Raw genomic sequence first — 17,780 nt, 5'->3', positions numbered from 1 at the left:
GCACTGAAGGATTTTACTACCGCCTTTAGGTGAGGAACACTAACTTACCCTAGCTGAAGGTGTCGCTCCATAGATTCACTGTCTATTGAAAGTATTTTCCTGAACCAGTCCTGTGCTGTGGTGAACATAATCTCTGGACGTGTTTGTATGACTTTATGAATATTCTGTAGCTTAATTTGGTTATAGAAATGTCTGCTATTTTACTGTTGGATTAAATTCACTGTATACATAAACTGGTTAATTACTAGCAGAAGTGTTATGATACAAGTCTTGCAGTATTACAGTGGACCAGCCTTCTGTTTTAGGTGTGATTACACAACTCTGAGCTATGTAGGAGGGTGGTAGAGCTGCGCATCACCACAGGGTAATGTGGAGGAGAGGGTTTTTTAAGTTGCCAGGTTCCCTGGTCAAAAGGGGGAAACAGTTTTTAGCAAGTCGTGAAAGGAGATTTAACTTCTCTTTTTCCTAAATTTATACCTGCTGGTGTGCACACAGCTGTATTGTTCTTCTGTTTAGGCCCTGGGCTGTCAGATCTGGCAGCGCCCTCCTGGTGCTGGGCAGAGCAACGGGAAGGGCTAGGGCAGGTCGTTCTGGATATCTCGTGTCTTTGGGTCCTGCATGCTTGTGCCTGCTCTGTAGCCATCTCCATAGCCATTCCAAAGCCATCTCTGTATCGGCTGCTGCCCAGGCAATCAGCCAGTCTTGCTGATGACTGCTGTGGTTGATGAATTCTGTCAGGAACCACATATAGAGGTTCTGCAGTCTACAAGTGACTTGTTGACTGCACTATGCAACTCTGCTGGAAAGGGTTTGCATTTTTGCTTATAGTAAATGCTGTGCTACAGGTTTTTTTGAATGTTCCTGCTAGAAATTGTAGTATGATTTAAAAGCTTATAGCCAACCTTTCACAGTGTGACAGAAGCTAGGGAGTCACTAACTTTTTATGCATCCTACAACCATACTTCAGTCTCATGGAAGGCTACCACTGACAGAAAAATCCGAAGGGTTTTAAAGCTCAGTGGAATCATCTAGTGCCTTTTGATACAGAAGTCATTGGTTTGATTTGGTGGAATTATTTTTTTATGAAGACGGATGATCTTGTATTTGATGTTCAACTCGCACAGTTGCCTGCTTGCATGCATTTATGCATGGTCCACGTGAGGCTTTGTAGCTTGAACATGTTTTCTGACTGGATTACACATACTTGTGGGTGGTTGAGCTGACATTCTGTTTCCCAGCATTTCGTTGGGAAGAAACTCATTGCTTGTAGAAGGTGTTGGGCTGCTGACTTGGCAGCCTTTTTAGAGTAAAGGGCAGGAACAGTGAAGTTCAACAAAACTTGTGGACCTTGAACCTGACACAGAAAGTTTGCTACAGAAGTGTGCAAGGTACTCTTTTGGCTAGTGGCAGTTGTGTTTCACTCATTAAACCAGAGCATGTGTTTACATGATTTTTATGCTAGTCAAAGATGAGTCTCCAAATATTTCAGATCTTTCTGGATCCATGCAGTATAGGCTGTCATGAGCCAAAGCTCCAGTTCTGAATATCTCTGTATTGAGGGTTCTGTCTCCAGGTGGGCTTTTGGGTTTGGGTTTGTTTTTAAACTTTGTGGGTACATCTTTTCTGGTATATTTTTCTGAAGTATCATGCTGTGTTTTAGAAGAAGGGAGATGGTTGTAGTGAAGGGAGAGGAGGATAGGATATAATGCAAATACTGAAATCAATGTATGCACATGGCTACAAAGGGCAGCATTCCTGTAAAGATGAGTAGGCATGCAGCAGGTGACCAATGCACCTTGAGTAAAAAAGTAATCTAAAATAAAAAAAACTTTCTTCTTGCAAAGACATTTTACGGTTGTATTCAAAACACACCAGCTTAAAAATCCTAGTATTTTTATGCAGGAAGATGCTTTCCCGTGCACTTCACTTTTATTTCTTTTCACTCAGCTGGTGAAACCAACCATCTGTCTGAGGCATGTGAAGTGTAGAGGGACAGAGCACAAAATCATTTTTCTTTCTGGTAGTGAGTGATAAGTAGTCCAAAATAGTCACTGGCAGTGGTTAAGGATTAAAGCGTGAATCTTGCAAAATTATACACATTTATGATGATGCAAAATGGTACGACTGTTAACTATGAGAGAGGATGTGAAAATCTAGCCTGTAGGTGCCTTGGTAAATAATTCTACCTAGTTATGTATTGCATTATAGCACATCCCTGACCCAATGGCTGCAACAGGAAAATTCCTAGAGAATTCAGTGGAGTCTGATTTTTGTACACTGTTCTTTGAGAGCTGTGTAAGAAATAGTCTAAGACACTGTAGCTATTGCAAAATTAGAGAATTTCTTTTCATTTCCTGATTAAGTTTTCCCAATTTGAATGACATTTTTTAGTTTTCTAAATTGTCAAGAGAATTTTGATAACTCTTTTTGATAAGACATGAGCAGAGGCAAATTCTCGGTTTGCTTTCCTAAATGTCTGCTCATTTGTGGTTCTAGACTTGAATAGTCTAAGGCAAGCTCTTGGTATTTTCCCCTTTGTCGTCTTCAGTACAGCAAATGCAAAAGAGCTGAGATTAGGAAACTTATTATATGATAAGAACTCCAACAATAATCGTTGTGTTTTCAGTTCTTAATGCTCCTTTCTATTTCTTATGAAAATTAGCATGTTCAACAATTTGCTCCACCTTGAAAGTCTATTATTTGATAGTTTAGACTGAGACTTTCTTCTTCTGCAATATGCAATTTCTCTTCCTGTACTAGAATCTGTGAAAAACTCAGTTGGCAATTCCTGTTATAGTTGCTTATTTGGACCAGGCAAATTGCCGAATAAAAGGTTTGTAAATTATCTGCTTTATATTTGTGCTGTCCTCAAAGGACTGAAATTTGCTTTGGGGAAAAGCAAAGGACCAAGTAATAACATTTTCTTTTTTAAAGAACTGCCAGAAACTTAATTTCAGAGAGCTTTTTATTATTAAATTTCCCAGCCTTCCTTTCAAGCACTTTATTAGGAACACGGCTCATTTATTTGGGGGGGGGGAAGCATTGAAGAAGAGGGAGATGAAGGTGAAAAGCAAGCTCATTAATTCAAGTTGTGATCTAAGTCTAGTGTTCATGTTGGCAACAATTTCAGTTTTCTAATGTGCAGTCATTGTGAAAGACTTATTTTAACATGGAAACCTTAAAGAAGTGGAGAAATTGTTTCTCTTGAACTTTTTTTGGAGCTCATTTATACTGAAATTTTTAAGGCCTTTGGAATTTTTAACTGGTTCTCCTACAGCAGGTGAAAAGGACCTTTGCTGCTTTATAAGAGGGAACAAGAGAAATCAAACCTGTGCTTGTTTTAATTACAAACTAGATGCAGCTTTGAGCACTGGGTGTGAGTCAGATGCTGTTAGAAAAGTAAAGAGAAGTTTACGTAATACATACAGAGCGAGGAGGAATTGATCCTGCTTGTGGGTTGTGTTCTGGAAATGTCTTTTTGTTTATCTGTATTCAAGGCTTAGCAGATGGCGCCCAACATTTAGGAAGGGACCACTTGTTTCTGGCCAGCAAAATAAAGCTGTCCTGGTAAGGTGCACCAGAAGAGGTCAGTAGCTGCTATTAGGTGTATGATAAATGCATTATGTTTTCTCCATGAAAGACAGAAGTGCTGTGAGCCCACTTAAAGAAAGCTTAGGTGTGGGGACAATCCAAAGTCTAATTTTGTCAGTGATACCTGAGGGACCTGACTGGAAACTGGAATTTCCATTGTCCAGGAGAGCTGGACATTCTGAAACTTTCTGTCATTCCAGTTTGAGGCGAAGTCCGGCAAAATTAGCATTCAATAATATTCTGGTCTGGGGGCATAGAAACATTTCACTTTTATTATTGTCCAAAGAAATGAGAACAGTCTTGTTTTTTCTGTTCAAATGTTTACCAAACCTAATCTGGTTAAACTACAATTTTCAACAGCAAATAGCTGTCTGGAGAAGTGTCTTTGCTATTTGATTATCTGGGGACTGAGGACACGTCCCTCTGAGGGAAGGCCTTTATTTTCTGCCCATTTAACTATTTTTCTGCTTTTTCTACTAACGGTCCAAGCTGGAGCTCTGAGCCATTGGCTGTCCTTTTCCAACAGCTGTTTCTGTAGTGCATGGGTCTTGTCAAGGAAAACATGGAGTACATTTCCACTTTCCTCAGCACCATTGATGAGCTGTTTCTAGCTTCCTGACATCACTCTCAGGCAGAGCTCTGAGGAGTTGTGTGTTTCTCAGGTGCTTTTAGAACTTGGGATCAGGAATGCTCTTCAGGCTTGGGGTGGACCTGCTGGAGTGCAGCTCTGCGGAGAGGGACCTGCGTGTGCTGGTGGATGACAGGTCAAGCATGAGCCAGCAGTGTGCCCTGGTTGCCAAGAAGGCCAATGGGATCCTGGGTTGCATTAAGAAGAGTGTGGTCAGCAGGTCGAGGGAGGTTCTCCTTCCCCTCTACTCTGCCCTAGTGAGGCCCCATCTGGAGTACTGTGTCCAGTTCTGGGCTCCCCACTTCAAGAAAGATGAGGAGCTACTGGAGAGAGTCCAGCAGAGGGCTACGAGGATGGTGAGGGGACTGGAGCATCTGTCCTATGAGGAAAGGCTGAGGGAGCTGGGCTTGTTTAGCCTGAAGAAGAGAAGGCTGCGAGGGGACCTTATAAATGGCTATAAATATCTCAAGGGTGGGTGTCAGGAGGATGGGGCCAGACTCTTTTCAGTAGTGCCCAGCAACAGGACAAGGGGCAACGGGCAAAAACTGAAGCAGAGGAAGTTCCGTCTGAACATGAGGAAGAACTTCTTCCCTCTGAGGGTGACGGAGCACTGGAACAAGCTGCCCAGGGAGGTTGTGGAGTCTGCTTCTCTGGAGATATTCAAGACCTGCCTAGACAAGGTCCTGTGCAGCCTGCTGTAGGTGACCCTGCTTCGGCAGGGGGTTGGACTAGTTGACCCACAGAGGTCCCTTCCAACCCCTACCATTCTGTGATTCTGTGATTCTACTTTACTTTTTCGTGACTTACTTTAACTCTTCCCTCAGAAAACTTGCTGCTGCGTTATTTATACAATTTGTCAAGCCTCTTTTTCTTGTCGCTGATTTTGTTTTTCACAAGGTTGACATTTTTTTAACAGCCAGGTTTGTATTTTGCATGCTTTTTCTTTCTGACTGTGAAGCATAATCCTTCAGCAGTTACTGTGGTGCAAGGCTAAGGACAGTCTTGCTCTACAGCAAGGGGTCTTGTTTAATGGGAAGAGATGTGTCTGCCACAGCATCTAGGTGGAGGGAGCAGTGCAAATGATGTGTTTCTTCCAGGTGGCAGATCGCATTATTTGTAGGCTAGGAAAGGGTGACAGACAGCATAGATTTGAAGGAATACACCATACTATTTTAGAAATTACAAAAATAATAAGAGCTGAGAGGAGGCAGCTGGAGCAAGGGAGAATGGGCACGTCCTACTTTTCTGTGCTGCGGAGAGGTTGTGTGGGGCACAGCAGGAGACAAGCTGTCAGGCGTACCTTCAGGCGTTTGAGAGATGCACCGTTACAGTGTTAGTGTGAAAAGCAAAAAAGGTACTGGCACTTTTGCAAGAAATGGAGGGGAAAAAAACTTGCCAGTGCTATTCAGAAATGCTAAAAAAATAAACAAATTTTGTGGACATTTTCTGCAGAGAACACAGGAAAGTGCTGGATAACAATCCGATGCTAATATGTAACTTAAAAGTAGTAGTTTTCCTGCTGTAAATCCAACCCTGTTTCATCACATTTACTCCTCTGACCTTCACCTTTCTATGAACTTTTCAAACCCCACTTAAGATGATGGGACTCTGATGGGGAGGCACCTACAGAGCTTTGCTGCTAGGCATGTTTTTTCTAATTTTCTTCTAAAATTTGTACCTGTGTGTCTTTTAGCTTAAAACCCCCTTTGGAGTGTTTTATTTGCCTGGTAAATTACCAGACAGGAATACTATCCTTCCTGTCCTGGTCTTGCTCGTGTAAAACATGCGGTTGTTTAGTTCTGTTGCATTAGAAAGTTATCTTGATAATTTTGAAGCCTGTTTCTGGGCCTGTTCTGGTTGGAAGGACTCTTTCTGAAACATGGTTGGCATTGTACTTAGCATTTGAAAGGAGGAGCTTTCACAGGGGCCTTTACCATGGGAATTATATCTTCCTTCACTCTTCTGAGGATACATCATGTGATGGGTTTACTGTTTTCATGGCTGATGATTTGCAGACATTCCATATTCAACAAATATGCTTCTCCTTACGCAGCTCCTCCACCTGACAACCTCATAGTTTATAGCAGAAAGTTTTGTTATTAGTTCCAAAGCTTCTGACCTTGCACTCTGCTATTAAATTTCATCCCATTTCTGTTACCCCTCCAGAAAATCCAGCACTTGCTGTGTGAGCCCCCCAATCCTCCTTCTGTTGACAAGGCCTCCAGACATTTAGGCCTCAGGAAATTTATTTGTTTGCTTTTGTGTTTTTGTGCCAATGTCATTAATACTAGTATTCAGTGAGATTGGTCACAACAGCAGTCGTTGAGTGTTTTCGTTATTAACCTGGCTGAGGTTGAGGAGTTTCCCTCCTGCTGCAGGCCATATGCTCCGTTAAATGGCTGTAGCTGCAGAGCAGAAGGGAAGCCGGCCCTGGCCCCTGCACCCCTCCTTTCAGGGGGCCTTTGGGGTGCAGAGCAGGCTGCCCTTTCCCTGAGCACTGCTGGAGAAGCCCATCAAGGAGAGGCGGGTAGAGCTGGCAAGCACATGTGGTGAGCACTGCCTCCGCAGCCAGACCACTGCTGGGAGAGGCAGAGGGAGGCAGCCAGTCTTTCGGGATGGCACACAGAGATATATGGAAGTGCATCGAAGAAGACTTCATAGAGTTTGCTTTGATGCAGGAAATGAACAGGTATTGCTCAGCCAAGAGCCTGTCTGGAGAAAAAGACTTGCCCTGAAAGGGGACGGAGGGTGGGGGAGAAACCTATTTGCAGTCCCCCCCTTGCTTTCACTCTTTCATCCATCAGAGCTGAGGATATGTATTTCTTCTGTTTACGGCATTTACTGCTCTAGCTGGTGTTCAAACGAAGCCAACTTTCTGAGATTTTGGGGTACACGCTTTAGGCAATAGGTCTTGGCACTTCCTCCTAAAACCTCGTGTTGATTTGAGGTCTGCTACCATTATGAAAAAAACCTAAAAATTAAATGAAAAAGTAGAAAGCTGAGAAATAACTTCCTTTTCACCAGGCAGTACAAGGTAAGACATTGTACCAAATCTTGACTAAAGGTATTTTAACAACACAGCACCTAGATAGCCTTGCAGTGCCAAATGTGCTATTTCAGTGGGTTGAATTTGTTTATTTATTGATGATCGTACACATTTCGTCTTTGGGGAGAAATAAATTGCTCAGGATAGCAATAGCAACTGATGATACCAATTTCTGACTTAGTTTCAATAGTCAGAAATAATGTAGAGAGACAATATGTGCTAAACACTACCTTTCTTGGGCAATAGTTGTTATGATTCAAGTGTATTTTCTTTTGTTACGACTCTCATGAACATGTCAAAGTTGAGAGAACATGCTGATGCCTGTGCTGATAGTTACCGCTTTGCATGTTCACAGCCTTGTATACCAATGTAAACAGTCATTTTCCTAATGTGCCTTAATATAATAAGACATTGTGTACCTTGCTTTGCCTCTGTGTGCTCAAGGGATTGTAATTTGTACCCTTTTGCATGCGCAGCGCAGGCGATACCTGCCATCTACCTGCTCCCACTCATCCTGTGCCTGTGCATTTCCCACCGAAGTGAGGACCAGCTCTGATGTCAGACAAGGCTCCAAGGAGCCTGGGCCGTAGTTTGTCTGGCTCTCTTCCAGCCTTCTAGATGGTGCCAGCTTGCTCCAGGCTACCTCTGTGCTGTATCATTGCAAATCCCCTTTTCTGGGGGGTCGATTCCCCCACATCCAGAACTACCACTCTCATCGCACTGCCAGGAATAAAAGCCCACCTGCATTTTAAAAGTACATGTCTGCTACGTTGTCGTACACATTGTCAGCAGGAAAACACTGCCTAGCTTGTGCTTGTTTTGCTTTTAAAATGCTGCTTATCCTGTTGCTTCGAGTTTGAAGTGTGTACATCTATTTTGGCAGCATGATTTCAAATAGCTGCATTTCACATATGAAGAAGTGTGCTCTCCCAGGACTTGCAGGAGCTGGGAGCAAATGAAATTAGTCAAGACATGAAGTCTTAGAAATGAAGTCAAGTAGTGAAGGGCTTGAGTTTGTTTAGGGTTACAGCAGAAAGCATAATACAAGGGCCAGCTCTCCTGATTGCTGAAAGTGTGGTTGGAGAGAACTGAGAAGAGAAGATGCCAGCAGACATTTTGCCTCCCACCAGCCGATGCTAACTGGAACTCCCACAGCACCAGTTACAACCTGAAGTAATCTTTATTGGGGGTGTCTCTGTATGATACCCACCTGCACTCAAGGAATGGCCTCTGTAGACAAACTGGCTGCATCCCGTGAAACCAGAGGGTTTACTGACTCCATAGCAAGGCCAGGCTCCTTTGCCGTCAGGGATGGTTAGCTTCTTGGCCTGAAAGGTTAAGGTGAAGGGGGGGGGTGTGTGTGAGTGTTAATTTTATTATACTGTTGGTGGACTCCAGACTTCCATGCTGGCTAAAATGTGATGAATTGAGCAGAAATAAATGAAGCCTCTATCCTGCAGTTTGCTGAGGGGAGATGTGCACCTGACAGCTGATAGAGTTAAGTATTTGCAGCTTAAAGGTGTAGATCCTCAGCGCTTCTGAAGAGCAAACAGTAAGCACCTGTGTTCATAGATTACATCATAAATACTGCAAAATGAATGTGTAATTTTGTATTCCTTGAATGTGACTCTGATTCACAGCCACGCAATGCCAGGCACAATAGCTATGCCATATTACTTGTTAAATACATATTGGAGAAAGATGGTTGAACCCAATTATTCCTGTATATAAGATATTCCTTTATTTAATAGCACCTGTGCCAGCAGGAGATTATGCTCTTTTGGACTGGACGTAGGCATGCCAGAATTATGTCTAGGAAGAACCTCACTGTAACGCTACTGAAATTAAATGATCAGATGGACAAAAGTAGGTCTGTAATTTGTTTTATCTTCTAACTTTGAAAGCATAAACTTTAAGGAGTCTCGTTCATGCTCATAGCTACAATCATGAGCTCAAGAGCTGAATATAGGGCCAAAGTAGAATTCCATAGGTCAGAGGTGCAGAACCTGTAGAAAAACCTGAATTCTTGTCTTGCTTGGGAAGAAAGGTGAAAGAGTCCAGATCTACATGGGTGAATAACCACCTCCAAAACAGACCTGAAGAAGCTGACAAAAAGTTTACAGCAAATGAAAAACACAGCCTTGTTGTCACAGTCAGGAAAGACAAGCATAAAATGAAATCACCACACTGGTTTAAATCATGCAAAATAAGCATAAAGAGTACCTTATGTATAACAATTACAACAGTTCATCAGTCAGAAAAAACTGACTGATCAAGTCACCAGACTAAAAACCCTAGAATAATTTAGGTTGAAAGGGACCTGCAAGGGGTCGTCTAGTACATCCCCCAGTTCAAAGCAGGTCTAATTAGATCAGGTTGCTCAGGCCTGTGTCCAGTCAAGCCTGGAATACCTCCAAGGAGGGAGATCTACAACTGCTTGGGGCAAGCCGTTTCATTATTTGGCCACCTTGTAATTAAAAAAAAAAAATCCTTATATCTAAGTGGAATTTCCCACTTCCAACTTGCGTCTGTTGCATCTTATTCTATTGCTGTGCAACTCCAAGAAGAGTCTGGCTCGGGCTTCTCTGCGTCCTCCAGTCATGTAGCTCAGGAAAGGAAATGAGATCGACCTGAATTGCAGTGGCTGGGGACAGACAACAAGAACTGTTTGCAGAGTGGGAGTCACCAGCCCCAGTGATTTCCACCAGTCTGGAAAGGACTGACCAGTAGGCACTGGTGTGTACTGCTAAGCCATACCATGAACCACCAACCCCGCTAGTGAGATGTCACCAAAAAAAGGCAAATGCACTCCTGAAATTTATTGGCTGAGAAATTTCCAGTGGTGGTTTTTAAATGTAGCTCAAGTCCTGTTAGAGACAGATGAAATCAAAATTGTGTGGGTACAAAGCAGGGCTATGAAAATGATGGATTACGGGGAATAGGGATGAGTAAGAGATTTCTTCAAACAAGTTGAATGAAGACTTCTAAAGGCATCTTACATCTCTCTGTAAGGTCATTAGCACTAGTAGGTAAAAATGGGAAGGGATAGATGAAGACTGTTAATTATAAAAAGGTTTTAAACATGAAAGCAGTGAGGCCTTGGAGCAGCCTTCAGAAAGAGGAGTTGTAAAAATACATGAAACAGAAACAAAATCGGACTGACTTTGACATGGGAGTCTGTGGGGGTAGCCTTTTGCTGAAGATGCCATTTGTTCTTTCAGGGTAGACATTGTGGTCAGGAGGAATTTGCCTGGCATTTCAATACATGTGGTAGCCTTTTGGTTGCTCCTGTTGTGCCCCGTTATTTCCCGAGCACATGGACAGGGTGAGCAGTGTGTGTGCAGTTCGCTTGGCAAACCCCTGGTGCCTGCACCTTGTGCACATGTGGTAAGGCTTGGCACGTCGTGGAAAGGTCAGATTTACTGTGTGTATGTGTGCAAACCCTCAGTGCAGTGAGCCCACATTGGGCCAGGGGCTTTGCCGATGTCTCAGCCAACTGGGCATGAGCTTTGCATCTGCATCTCTGCTGAAAACGTCCGAGATAAGAACATGGCAGCCCATAGGAAGAAGCATTTGTGGAAGAGATTGAAGGATGTGTACTCAGTACCCTGGGTCTCCGAGCATTCAAACCTAGGTCTTTCTTATCCTTGAGCAGTCACAGTATTTTTCCATGACTAAAGAAAAATCACCATTTTCTTAGAATGTTGACTGAATTTTTTTCAATTTTATGTTTTATTTGGCATAATTATATGCCCTTACAAGCAATTTAAGCTGAATCATGAAACTGAAAGTTCAGCTAATGCTTGTTAATCCAGTTAAGAATTTTGTTTTGGACAGCCTCATTCTGAAGCAAACTAAATTAAAGTGAATTCCAGCTGAGAGCTGGTTCTAGTATTTGTGATTCTGAAGTCATGAATTGAAGTTCTCAGTTGTTACAGCATTTCTGTATTTTGTGTTTAATTTTAAAACTGTTACATATTTTGTGAGCATAAATGGGATAGAGCAATGTGAGGGCACTGACGAAACAGAAAGGCACTTTATAGTAACAACTTGGTGTTAAAGGTATCAGGAGGTAACAATGAGAGGGCGTAGGCAGAATGCAGAAATACCAATAAACAAATAGATGAGAGGCAGTGAGTGACATGGGAGTTCAAATTAAGGAAAAATGTGGAATATTAAAGGATATTTAAAATGACTCTTTTTGGAATAGGAAAGTATTAAGGAGGTTATCAATAGAATACTTTCTTTTCAAGTATTTAAAAATCAAATGCAGACAGTACAAAACAACAGTGCTGGTGATAGATGGAATGAGCAATGGTTCGGAAAGGCATATGCTAAAAAAGGATCAGAAGCTGCCTGCTCAAAAAGGGGATGTCTGACAGATAATCAACTGATGTTTGCGTCAAGGTCAGTCACTGACAATGACTGCAGTGTCTCTAAGTTTTTAAATAAAAAAAATCTTTGAAGTAGATTGGTACATAGGAGAATTTACACTGAATTAGTGGAACATGAGACTGGGTTGTATGAGCCCCCCTTGTTTTGATTTAGATCAGGTTTTGCCTAGCAAAGCTCAGCATTATTGTATTTTATGTTATTGGGAGTGCGAAGCTAAAAATAATGGCAGATCTGCTGCATTTCAAATGTCACCCTTTAGCACAAGCACAAACTTTCGACTCTGCGGACCAATGAGCTCCTGAAATTATTTGTTGGGGTGAATGACTTTATCCAAAGCATAGATTGGATAAATCCATACAAATTTGCCAGCTTCTGGAACAAAGCTTCCATCAATTTCTTGTAATGTAATTGTGCATACAATCACAGGCATTATTGCAATTGTTTCTAAGTAGGTTTTGTGCTGGTAACATGAACAAGCATTTGATGTTTGGAGAAAGGCATGTTTTAAAAAATGATATCTGGAGCTGTTGCATTTCTGTACTGGGAAAAGCTGAAAGCAAGGGGATAGACTGTGCTGCAGCTTTCATGTACCTGTTTCCATCTCAACACTGATGACTTTCAGCGTGAAGGAGGGGAACTTGTTTCTAGTGAAGAGATGCAGATTATCTAAAGCTAATCAGCCAAGTTTGTGTAATCAGAAATAATTGTTGCAATACATGTGAGAACTTACCCAGATAAAAACAGATCTGTAACAGAAATCATGGTGTTACTTAAAGATCTATTGGCATGAGGAATTTCCCTGTCCAGGTTCCCTTCTGAATTTGAGGCCAAAATCTACAGTCCTTGGTCCAGCAAAACTTAGTTCATGACCTGTTTGAGTAAGAATTTTGACCCATAACTTAAAAAGATGTAAGGAATTTTAGAAAAGAACTGAAGTGCATTGTTATGGTAAGCATTCAGGTGTAATGAGTGTACGCAGAGATCTACATTTAATTTACAAACAATTTTTGAATTTTAGGGCTATTGATCACGAAAGTCATTAGATTTGATATAAGCCTTTTTACTTATTACCAGTATCTGGATGACAGTTGTTGTTCGCAGTTTATGGAGGGAGAGAACAATGTGGTGGTTGTTCTTTGGTAAGAAATAAAGTTCTGACTCATACTGAAACACCAACTCAGTGGATGCAAGTTCATTGATGTTTATTTTTTTAGGGACTACTGCAATCCTGAATTTTTTATTATTATCTGTGGAAAATTACATTTAAGAGAGAGTGCCAGAAGTGGATTAAATGTTTTTGAATGCAATGAAATATGCTGAAATAAAAATGCTTTCTTTGAGCACCAAAAACTAGATCCAAATGCTATTTAAAAATCAATGAAAGTTTGATTTCAATATGCTTTTGATTAGGCCACAGTGTATAATTGTTTGAAGTTAGGTGCATCTTTAATAACTTTGAAAGCTGAACACTATTGTTTAGGAAGTGAACAAAAGCAAACTTTTTTAGGCAGTATTATTAGAGTGTATTAAATATAGATGTAGCTAAGTAGATCAGTTATAGCATATATGGGGGGGGTGAAGCAGAAGTCCAATATCCTATCTGAGAAATAGCATATACACATTACAGAAATATCTACTAAAACAGAATTTAACCTTAAAGTATTTGTATTTGCTGTCCAGAGGAATACATCCTTCTCTCTGGGCACAGGTGGGAGAAACCAGCTCACAGGATCTCTTCTGGCTCAAAGGAGGATGTAAGTTTTAGTGAGAGATTTTTGGTAAAGCACAAATGTTGCCGATTTCTGTTGGGATTACAGTAGAAGACAGCGGGAATTTTGAAGGAGAGTTACAGGGATGCTCCTTACTCTTTCTGGGGAAAGCTTTTCTGCAGGTATATGTTATTGTATTTCCTTTTTACCTCAGTGGACATTGACATTGCTAATGTGATTAACGTGTATATGAAAACCTGGTAGCTGTAGGCCCTCCTTTGTGAGTTTAGAAACCTTTAGCAGTGTGGATGGGTTGGCCGTGCCTGTTCTAAACATGGGGAAATGCTCTCATTTCTTTCAGGTGACAAATGAATTATAGCCTGTTGACTGAAAGCACATCCTTGCATCTTGTAGCCTCATTCAGCTATGTCCATTGTTTATATGACGAGCTAGGCATTCAATGAATTCAGGACTTCAAAAAGCAAACCAAGAGGAACACCTACAGTCTCTGTGTTGTTTTCCCCTCTTTCTAAACCCAGTGAAAATATAACTTTTGCTGATTTCCTGAGGTTGGCAAAGACTTTTCAACAGCTCTCGATAAATCATTGAAAGTATTATATTTCTGCTTCCTGGAGGGAAATGTGCGTGGTAGGTTTCAAGCCAGTCATTTAAGTGATCCCCAGGGGCATGGCGTCAGATTGCACTGTTGGTGCCTTTTTACTGTCATCCTATGAAGGCAGCAACTGTTGCATAAATGGAATTTTGGGATGAAGAAATTCTTGAGGACAAATCCTGTCCATGTTTCTGTGGCCAGCTTGAAGCACGACTTGTCCAGTGTGCAGGAGGGAAGAAGAGGACATGAAGTGCTGTGAAAAGGCAGGTCTGGGAAGGCTGTGAGGCCAAATCAAGTCTACGTGATTGCTTGTGATGAGTAGGAGCAGATGCAGAGCTGCCAGTCGGTTTTCTGTTGGAGAAGACACGTAAGATTTGAAGGGTCTTGGTTCGTCCTTAAAGTTGTGTGCCTTGGGGCAGGATTATTTACAAATGACATGTAAGTAACAGCCCTGTGCAAACACCAGAGCTGGATTTCCTGGGAAATTACAGTTGTTTCCAGAGTTAGCTTTAACTGGAGAAGCTTTTCCTAGCAGCTTTTCCTTCCCTCCAACTGATCTGCAAGTTCAACTTTTCCCAGTTTCCCAAAGACTCAGCAGTGCTCATCACTCGCTGTGACAAGGACTACAGCCCCGTGTGTCGGTGCCACCCACAGCCTTCACCGTCCCGTGATGGCCCCTTGCTGGGGCTTCTCCATGGCACGCTCATGTGGGAGTGGGCGTGGGCATCGCGCTGTGCCCAGGGGCCGGGGGCTGCGAGGCCTCGGAAGCTCTTTGCCCAGGCAGGGTGTCAGGGACAGAGTTTGTCCTAGAGCAGCGAAGCTGAGCTCCTGCTTTTCTATTTCTCAGGGTCAAATGTGTTTCTGAATACTAATTACCATTTACAACTATTTTAATGTCTGCTCAGGGACTTAGCTCGAGGAAAGCAAAAAAAAATCAACGATGGTAAGAGTTTCAAAAGAGTACAAGGGCCACATTTTTAGCATGTAATAGTTTCAAAAGAGTACAAAGGCCACATTTTTTAGCAAAGCGTTTGGCTTGCTTTACATTAAACATGCCTTCAAGTTCCATATTTATTTTTAATATATTACTCCTACAGCTTCTCTTCCTCCACAGTGATTTTCCCTTGCTGAATAATATCCGCTCAGCTTTCCTTGTCCCAAACAGAACTGTCAGTCTGAAAGATTAAATTGGCATCATTCTTTCCCCAGCCCCAGCTGTCCTTGGGTTCCTTGAAGTTCTTGTCAGTGCGATCAAAGTATAGTGCATTTGTACCCATATATTTTAAAATCTGGATTGGTTTTGTTTCTTTTGGATAGTACCCAGTCTATCGCAGTGGGCAAAATTGTTTCTGGCATCCATGGTGATAATTATAGTGTGTCATAATGTTGTGAATAGTGTATTGCATTAATCTCCTTACATCACCAGGGGAATTCTAGATATGAAAAATACCTGTTGGGCTTATAGTCAGAAATCTAAAGATTGCTGTTCTTCTGTACTTTTTAGCATAATTGATAACAAACTTGGCTCAAAAGAAGAACACGCCTTTGCTGGATTTATTTAGACTGCACGAGACCTGTTTCAAATTTTGAGCTGAGATGAAATGCATTTAACAAGGTTTCTGGTATGATCAATGGCAAAGCTATCAGGGGAATGTCTTGCCATTTTTAAGCCTACACCACTGTTTCTGTTATCATCCCAGTGATTTTGATATATTTGTTTTCCTTCCCTAAATATAACCTTTATTTCTGAGAAGATTTTTTGTTCAATTTTTTATCCTGTTTTGAGTCTTCAAAGCAAAAGGCCCCATTGCCATGGTGGATTCTAGTAGATCATGTTTCTAACGATGTTCTGTTCCACTTGTCAGTCTTCTCTGCTATGGAAGCTGCCAGGACCTCAATAGGAATGCAGAGTGGGTTTATGAACTAGGCTTTGGACATTGTGTATATGATGAAAAAATGTGAATTTGGTACATCTGTGGACAGTATATATGTTCAAAAGATTTGTGGCATCTTCATATGTCTTTTGTGATTTAAGGGATAAATAACACAATGTTTGGTAGAACAGTGCCAAAGATGCCACATGCCAAAGAGTATTCAGACAATTTTCTGTGGACTTTGGGTTTAGATGAACAACTGTTAACTCCATTAACCTCAATCCTTTGTATCTCTACGTACCACAATAATAGACTGTCTGCTGTAAAAAGATGTGGTGTCTGACTGTAGTATATATTTAGAACTGTTTAATTATAAGATTGTACCAATGAAAATGTGTTGTCCCTTTATTTAACTCCTTGTTTGATATTTCTATTTCAAAGAACACTAAACTCAAGAATTTATCTATTTATGTGAAAATGCAGTCCCGGTAGAACAGTTGGACTAGATGTAGTGCAGAGGCTCCGTCCGACCAACCTTTCTATCGTTGATTGAAGATGCTGCTGTTAATGGCTTACAACCTTGCAACTTTGTCATATGTGATAGAAACAAAGAAAGTAACAGATGCTGCACGTGTGGTTTTCAGAAGGAAGAAAGTTTTGAAAGAAAAATGGGGCCAAGACATGGAAATGTGAGATCCGGTAATAGGAGTACTCTTACCCAACTCTCAGTGCCTTAGTGTGGTGTACTAATGAATTTAGTTATTTAAGTTGTGAAATTCTGTGTAATATAAACAATATTGGTTCATGGTTCCCGTGAAGTCAGTCCAGGAAATTAACATGCTAGAGACAGTGTCTTGTGAGGTGCTTGTGTTCCGTGTTACAGGGGCTCATCTGAGAGGAGACAGAAGCAATTCAGAGCAGACAGGCCTTTGTGTGAGCCCTTTGTCTCAGCAGTCTCACCATCCCCTCGGGGACTGTGAAGTTCAAGCCATGAGGCATTTTCGCGGAGACTGAACTTTGCACAGCACATCACAGTATTCAACCTGGAGTTTGTAATTTATATTTCTTTTTGATGAAATCCTTGATTCACTCCATTTTTCCATCTAACTCTGGTGTTAAAAATAGAATGATTAACCACCAAGCCACCTAAATTATATCTGCTCTCCTGTGCAGTTAGTTGTGCTGTTAAGTAACTCTCTGTTTGGTTTCTTTTGCAGGTAAGTAGCACTTAGCACCTGTTAGTCCACAATTTTCGGTAAGTGTATTTTGTACTTAGCAACAAACTAAACTGAACTTGTGTTTTGTTCTTGAAAGGGAATATATGAACTAGGAAGTTAGTCATACGACGAAATAGGTTTCAGATGCTAGTCTGTGCCCAGAATCTTTGCAGATGTTATGGGTTTACAAAGCTTGTTCTCCTCAAAGTATTATTCATCTCTTGCAGGAAGAAATAAGTTTAAATACTCAGGGCAGTTGAGCAAACAATGTTTACTTTAAACAAAATAAACAAACGAGGGCTTCTTTTTTACTCTCAGCTCCTTTCAGCTATAGTAATCTTGGAAGTTGGTTGTAACTAAATTAAAATCTCACACACAAATGCAGTATGTAAACCTTCCTGTCCCTTTTAACGTTTTTTTTTGCTACAGGATATATCTTAGACTCTTCTCCTTATCCTGTCTTTCGCTTCATGAAAATACTAGTTATGCTTAGTTCTTGTCTGTCTAGTTTAATGAACAGATCTCAGTGTTCTTCCTAAAAGGTGCCAATGTCATCATCCTTATTGTTCAGCTGGGGAAAGAGTATGGTGAAAAGATGGGTCCTGGGTCACTAGTAGGGCTCTTACAGGGCTCAGCATCCTTTGTGGGAGCGCGGGTGTTCTAACATAAATCCAGTTTTCATAGCATACATTACTCATCCCATTAGT

General features: G+C 41.4%; 1 protein-coding gene across 4 annotated transcripts in view; it reads left to right on the top strand.

Moving 5' to 3' along the window:
- The window catches only part of SMYD3 (SET and MYND domain containing 3), a 426,029-nt gene that overhangs the window by 206,824 nt on the left and 201,425 nt on the right, over positions 1–17,780 (top strand). The gene's annotated exons all lie outside the window — the stretch shown is intronic.

Source organism: Opisthocomus hoazin, chromosome 2 (genome assembly GCF_030867145.1).
Source record: "Opisthocomus hoazin isolate bOpiHoa1 chromosome 2, bOpiHoa1.hap1, whole genome shotgun sequence".
Lineage (NCBI taxonomy): Eukaryota > Metazoa > Chordata > Aves > Opisthocomiformes > Opisthocomidae > Opisthocomus > Opisthocomus hoazin.
Note: the sequence above shows the minus strand (reverse complement) of the source record. Positions and strands in the feature narration are given on the sequence as shown.